Raw genomic sequence first — 7,500 nt, 5'->3', positions numbered from 1 at the left:
AAATTGAATACCAAAGTAATATATTATTTCTTCTAAAGAGTATATTGTGTTTATTGCTGATTTTATTCATATTATCCATTAATTCGAAAGGTTGCATCTTGCTGGAAATCATGACAATGATTCGTACATTCGTTTAACATTTTCATTTTTACTTAGTCACGATATATTTGCCCGCTGGTTGGTCAGTGTTAAAAAATAAAAGAAGAAAACAGAGTTAGATACATATGAAGAAATTATTAGTTCACTTACAAAAAAAAAAGTCTGATGTCTAGACTCATTGATAAGACCCCGAGGCGCTCTTTGACTAATACTCTTATTTATAGCGATGAATTATCTAAAGAAAAAATTAGCCTTTGTAAATAACTCAAAATGCCTAAAACCAAGATATCTAATAGGAGTTTCAACAAATCATACATGATAAATGTTAATAAATAAATTATGTACGCCATAGCGTCTTCTGCTTTGCTGACGAATAAGTTGTGTTCTTAACTGGAATATTTCCAAGCAATTTTCACCATCAGAAGAAAAGCAAATTGTTTTCACTCTCTCTCTCTCTCTCTCTCTCTCTCTCTCTCTCTCTCTCTCTCTCTCTCTCTCTCATCTCCCACCCCTTCCCACAAAAGGTTATCGTTTCACTTTTGATGTTGAGTATATTGTGTTTTTTCCTTTTTTTACCTTATTCATAACCTATGAATTTTCAAAAGGATTCAGCTGGCAGTCCTTTTACTCTACCGACAGCGCTTGAATAAATTTTCACAGTATTTGCTATACATTTTTTGAGTTATAGCGTCAATCTTCCATCAGTCAAACATTAGAGAGAGAGAGAGAGAGAGAGAGAGAGAGAGAGAGAGAGAGAGAGAGAGAGTCTTTTTTTCCGAATGCGATTAGAGGGAGTCGAGTGAAAAGGTTTGAAGTTCTCTTTCGCTTGAGCCTGCAGGTGAGTAATTGGATAATCAGGTAAATTGGAAAGAGGAGAATCCTGATATTATTCATGGCATACATTAATCCTCGACGGCTTTTTAAAAGTTACGGCTTCAAAGGCACCAGAGTTGTCACAGCGTACTAGAAAAGAAGTCAAGTGTAAAAATGCAAAGGAATAATATTATTTGCTTCATTTCCATCCTAATAATAAAATCTTAATGAAGACTAGCGCGAGTTGGAAAAGGCTTGTGCAGCATCTTATGCTGTAATTTGTGTGGTGTTTTGCATGATTCACTTTATTCATATAGTCACTGACAGACGGATAAATTAAAGGCAAAGAAACATACGAAATTCCGTCATCATCTTCATGCAATTATAAGCGCGTTCTGGGTGTTTCATTGAAGCTTTCTATTTCAGAAAAGCTAGTTAGTTTGAGTAGGAGTCTTACCTGGTAGCATAGAGTCGAAAGACAATCTGCACCTCTTTAGCTTGTCTGTCGCCAGACCTATAAAAAGAAAATTTTTATACCTGGAAGTTTACCAATATAGTGATACAGAATCAGTCGAATTATATATAGTCTAATTACATTATCCTAAACCAGTGTCTCTATTCATGGCGGAGAGATTCCCACTATTTCAAAGTTCTTCACTGAGGTGGGTGGGTAGAGCTCTCGGCTAGCACGCTGTTGGCCTGGCCCAGCGTTCGACTCTCCGACCGGCCAATGAAGAATTAGAGCAGTCTTTCTCAACCTTTTTTTACCAATGGCACACTTAGGATCTTATAATAATATCACGGCACACTTGGAAAATTTAAGAGAAAAAATTAAGGGAATATATACTTGTAAATATGAGATGGAACTACAGACTTAAGAAATAAAACACTTTTAAATATGAACTTACTTTATTTCAGTGTTTTTCTTAGAGTAAATTGTGAAGATGATTAGTGTGAAACTTGTGCCTGGTGTTTTTGGCGACTTCCTCAATATTTGGTCGAATGTGTGATAAGCAGACCCTCATTTCTTCTTCAGTTGAGCGTAGTCTCTCTCGCTTCTTAGTTTTGATGTTATTTAGGGTTGAGAGCCAAGTTCACATAAATAAGATGTAGAAAATTGCAACAAAAAGTGATAAAGCTTTTTAGATAATGTGGGATATTCCTCTTGAACAGATATCCAAAATGAGTCAATAGGTACAGTAGAATGTTTTATTTTAAGATCTCTGTCACTAGAAATGGTGGCCAGTTCCTCTTCTTCACACAACTGTAATCCAATATTAGAGGAATATTTATGAAAGAATTTCGAATCAATCATACTTCTCTGTGCTCAGTGATGGAAAATAGTGGTCGATGTTTTCATCAAGCGCTGTCAGATGAGAAACAACAATAGGGATCATTACTTTAATGCAGGTGGTACGCATTGAAGGAAACATATCAAAATTACCTGAGCTTGCTCTATTTTCCAAATAATAATTTTCTTTTTTAGAGCAACTAACTTATCTGTTGAGGTGAGAATATTTTCATTTCTCCCTTGCATGCTACTGTTTGTGTTGTTTAATTGACTGAATATTTCTGTTAGGTATTCCAGTTTAGACATCCAAAGTTCACAACGAAGATGCTCACAGAATTTTCCCTGCTTTTCTTGGTCGAAAAATACGATTAATTCCTTGTGTAATTCATGAACACGAGTTAATACCTTACCTTTCGATAGCCATCGAACTTCGGTATGCATTAGTAATCTAACATGCTGGGAGTCCATTCCTTTGCATAGTTGTTCAAATAATCTTGACTTCAAAGGCCTACTTTTAATATAATTTACTATTTCAACTACCTGGTGTAACACCAGTTTTAAATCTTCTTGTGATATTTTTGAAATAAGAACTTCTCTGTGTAAAAAGCAATGAGTACGAATAAGATCTGGGTTTTCTTTTTCTGCAAGAGATACAAATCCTTTAATTAATACAGCCTGTCATACATGGGGCTCCATCAGTGCAAATGCCTACGCAAGATTTCCATGTTAAATTCATTTCTCTAAGGTAGTCAGTTATCACATCAAAAATATCTTGACCTCTAGTAGTAGTTGACATTCCTTTGCAACACAAAAACTGATTGATTATTTCACTGCCATCAATAAAACGTACAAATGCAAGCAAGTGACTAGTGTTGCTTATATCCGTGGACTCATCAACAGTTAATGCAAAAGTAGAATCCTGAAGTTTTTTCTGAACCTTTTTTCAATATTTTCAGATAAATCTAAAATTCTTCTGTGTATTGTATCATTTGATATGGGGATTTTGCTAATTTCTTTTCAGCTTTCTCACCAAACATGGATTTAACAATCTTTTTGCAAGCGGGCAGTATAACTGACTCAGCAAGTGTGTGAGATTTAGATTTTAATGCTATTATTTCTGCGACTTCAATTGAAGCAAGCTGAGCCCTTTCTGATGCGGTCATTGTTTTCTCAAATACATTGCGCTGCTTCGATTGCTGATCTAAAAGCCTTTGAAAATATACAAGATCTTTATCCTGCAGAGATGAATGTTTAGAAGTGAGATGTCTCTTTAACTTACTTGGTACCATGGATTCATTTGACATTTTATCGCCGCAAACTACACATAATGGATTTGGTTGAGCAGCATCTCCAGACCAAAAAAATCCGAACTTCAAGTAGCTCTCATTATACTGTCTATTTAAATAATGGCGAATTTTTGCCTTTTTACATTGGGTTTGTTGGGTTCAATGATTGTTCACTATCAGACTCACGGCTGCCACTAGCCTCCTTTCTTATAAGAAATTTATCCATTGTGAAGGAATGCACTAAAATCAATAAACATGGTACTCTTGTCCTGCAAATACACTGGTCAATGGGAATTATCATAAAAACCCCAACAGACTGAATGAAACAAAAGGCTAGTAATGCGATTGGTGAAGTGCACTACCATGACCACTCAAGTACTGTCTCAACCGACACTGACAACAAGACACCGAGAGTATGCAATGAGAGCGAGACTCAGACACGTATGATACGCGTAGGCAAGGTGACCAGAGCTCTGCTTTTGAGCGGAACAAATCAGTTAACTGATTGTACATATGCCCTACTTTTTTAATGTTACTAATATGTTCTGCTTTCTTATAAGTGTGCCCCAGTATTTACTGAATTGTATGTGTGCGTGTCTGAGAGAGAGAGAGAGAGAGAGAGAGAGAGAGAGAGAGAGAGAGAGATGTTATGTAATGGTTGATAGACCATCCATCCTCACATGTACATTCATCCAACGTTGTTTATATGTGAAGCTTTTAATAGTACAGGAGTCTCAAATGATGTGCATTTCTTTTACAGAAATATACCTACAAAGACTGAACAAAAGGCATGCACATGATTTTAAGTAAAATTTAAATAACTATTGGCAAAGATATGTAAATTGTATTCATAATCATATCAAAAGATATGTGTGCATGTGTGTGTGTGTGTTTATAATTCCATATATATATATATATATATATATATATATATATATATATATATATATATATATATATATATATACATATATATATATATATATATATATATATATATATATATTGTGTATGTATGTATATATTTATGTATGTGCTTTATGCATACACACACACATGTACGGTATATACAAGAGGGAAGTGTCCTTCTTTTAGCTCACAAATCTGGTTACATTACGATGATTACGTATATGATACATATATCAATTATCAAACTTGGAAGTGATTAAACTCCTAACATCGATTGCAGATGATAGCAACAACGGGCAGCCTGAAGATCAAAATTCAATAACAACATAGCAATATACTCATTACAAGTAGACACAGTGCTACATTAAAATGCAACTATTTTGGAGTGAAACAAAAGGAACTATACTAAAAGCGGTTTGAAAGCATGAGGCAATACCACGTCATACATCCCAGACAGAACGACGCCCATCACAATACCGAATGCCATCTCCACTTATAATATTAAACTTTTATTAATTGTAGAATTATTATAAATATTATGACGAACTCAAATGGCTGAAAGTTACTTATGTAAACTGCAAAAGTAGGCTATATTTTAAATAATTGTCAGTATCAATAAGCGTTACTTTTCATTCATGTGAAACCAAAATCTATACCCATTTTCGTATTTTCTGGTGTGCCATGACTATATTTCGTGGCACACTTCAAATAATCTCGTGGCACACCAGTGTGCCGTGGCACACTGGTTGAGAATCACTGAATTAGAGGAATTTATTTCTGGTGATAGAAATTCATTCCTCGTCATAATGTGGTTCGGATTCCACAATAAACTGTAGGTCCCGTTGCTAGGTAACCAGTTAGTTCTTAGCCACGTAAAATAAATCTAATCCGTTGGGCCAGCTCTAGGGAGAGCTGTTAACCAACTCAGTGGTCTGGTTAAACTAAGGTATACTTAACTTTTTTTTTCCACTATTTCAATTTCATTACTAAGAAAAGTTCATTTAATCCACATTTCGTCGGTGCCAAAGCTACAAACCTTCAGTGTGAATTTGATCTAGAAAGGTGAAATCCGAGCTAAAGCATAACCATCTGATAATGTGGCCGAGATCCCGCCCGAACCGTAGATAGTGCCTGACATGCTCAAAGATCAGGACTCCCAGCATGAACATTCCAAGGATGGCTGATGCTCTGAGAACAGTATCACCATGACTACTTTGAAGGGATGACTCTCAAATTTAAATCAGGAATATTTTTCTGTTTTCAAAAGCATAGCGTCGGAACTTTTTTTAACAGCTTATATGACATATTGCAAAGGTTCAAAGAACACAAACTCTTTATACTACAATCATCCATAATATGTATTAGTTAATGTTGTGATCTGCTGTAAGAGCTTTTAGATCATAATAACAAAATCAATATTTTTATTTTCACCTGGAAAGCTCATCCCCAGCCCTGCATTTAACGATTCTCGTTTGCCAGCAACCATACTCTCTCTGTTCCCCAAATGTAAGACTTCGCATTTGTTCATAATATTTTACCAATGATTTCTTATTAATGAATTTAGGGTTACAAAACGAGCTGAATGGACTGTCTGTTTGTATTCATTGTTGCCTCCCAGGGTGCCAACATTAAATATTGAATTTCTTATTTAATCGTATTTTACTGCATAGGATTACAGAAAAGTTGACTACTAAATGCGCGTTTCTGGAAAAGATCTCAGAGTGATTACGTTAGTTATCTGAGCTGCTGAATTCATGTTTCAATCCATTCCCAATAAGGGCAGTGTTATATTCTTATTGACGAGCTTGATGTGCGCGCTACGCTGGGCCGGAACCCGGCGCTGCCCGTCATGTCTCTCCAACCCTCCTGATCCCCAACCTACCCTGCCCCCGCCTGGGACGGAAAAACAGGTTTGCATGAGGAGGGTGGATGTGTCATGTCTCCCCTACCTTCCCGGTCCCCTACCTACCCCGTCCCCACCCGGGGCCGACAAACAGGTTTGCAGGAGGAGGGTGGATGTGTCATGTCTCCCCTACCCTTCCGATTCCCTACCTACCACGCCCCACCCGGGGCGGACAAACAAAAAACACCCACTCGGATTTTATTATTATAGAAGATTCATTTCCTATTTCAGAACTACCGACCAAGAGTCAGTGGTGACCATAATTATCAAGTCAAGGGTTTGTGCCTCTTGTCAAATGCCTGGAATTTTCTTTCGGAGGTTTTCTCGGATAACTTCTATGATCTTCATTATAGGTAACTGATTTTTTATTCTTTCGTTTTTCTCGGCCTCTTTTATTAAGATATTAAAGATTTCATATATTACCAATTAACGTGAGTGTGAGACATCCATATATAATTAAATTAAATGCTGTAAAACACCCAGTATTTAGAATTAGTCAAAGAATCTTTAAATGGTAGTAGTTGCCAAAAATTAACGATGATGAAAACAACAAAATATATCGTAAAATCTCGTGTAAGTTTATTATATGATACAAATTAGTTTTATATCAAAGGTCTTAATTTGTTTTCCCTTCCTTCTTCTTTGTTGGCAAATATCTCCGTCATTTTCTTTATTTCGATCCGGTTCCCCCATTTAGACGAAGAGAGAATTGTCCTCCTTATCCTCTATCATAAGACGCTTCCCAACTTCTTGTTGTGTTTGATGTCAGAGCGATTTTCCTCACCTTTTATTCACGGGCACAGCATGACCTCCTTGTCTACTCTCGGTCCCTCTCCTCGAGACACACTTTCATCATCTGCTTCGCAATCTTCCAGTTTTATTTTCCCGGGAACCTAGGCTGAATTCAGACTCTGAGAAAGTCAAGAGCTGTCTCCTCGCCCTGCCGAGTTCATTCCGCCTGTGGGAACATATGAAGTCTAGTTTACACTAGAATGCTGCATGTAGTTTATGAGAGCCATAAGCTTCTCTCTCTCTCTCTCTCTCTCTCTCTCTCTCTCTCTCTCTCTCTCTCTTTGTATTTCCATATGTATATGTCGATTTGTGGCAAAGCATATAGCTCCGTACTTTGTCAAAGGCGTCGAGAGAAAAGTCTGGAGAGAATTCTGGTACATGTGCATCAGGAAGGGATTCTGAAAACG

This window comes from Macrobrachium rosenbergii, chromosome 51, assembly GCF_040412425.1.
Source record: "Macrobrachium rosenbergii isolate ZJJX-2024 chromosome 51, ASM4041242v1, whole genome shotgun sequence".
NCBI classification, from domain to species: domain Eukaryota; kingdom Metazoa; phylum Arthropoda; class Malacostraca; order Decapoda; family Palaemonidae; genus Macrobrachium; species Macrobrachium rosenbergii.
The sequence above is the reverse complement of the archived record's forward strand: the minus strand, read 5'-3'. Positions refer to the sequence as shown.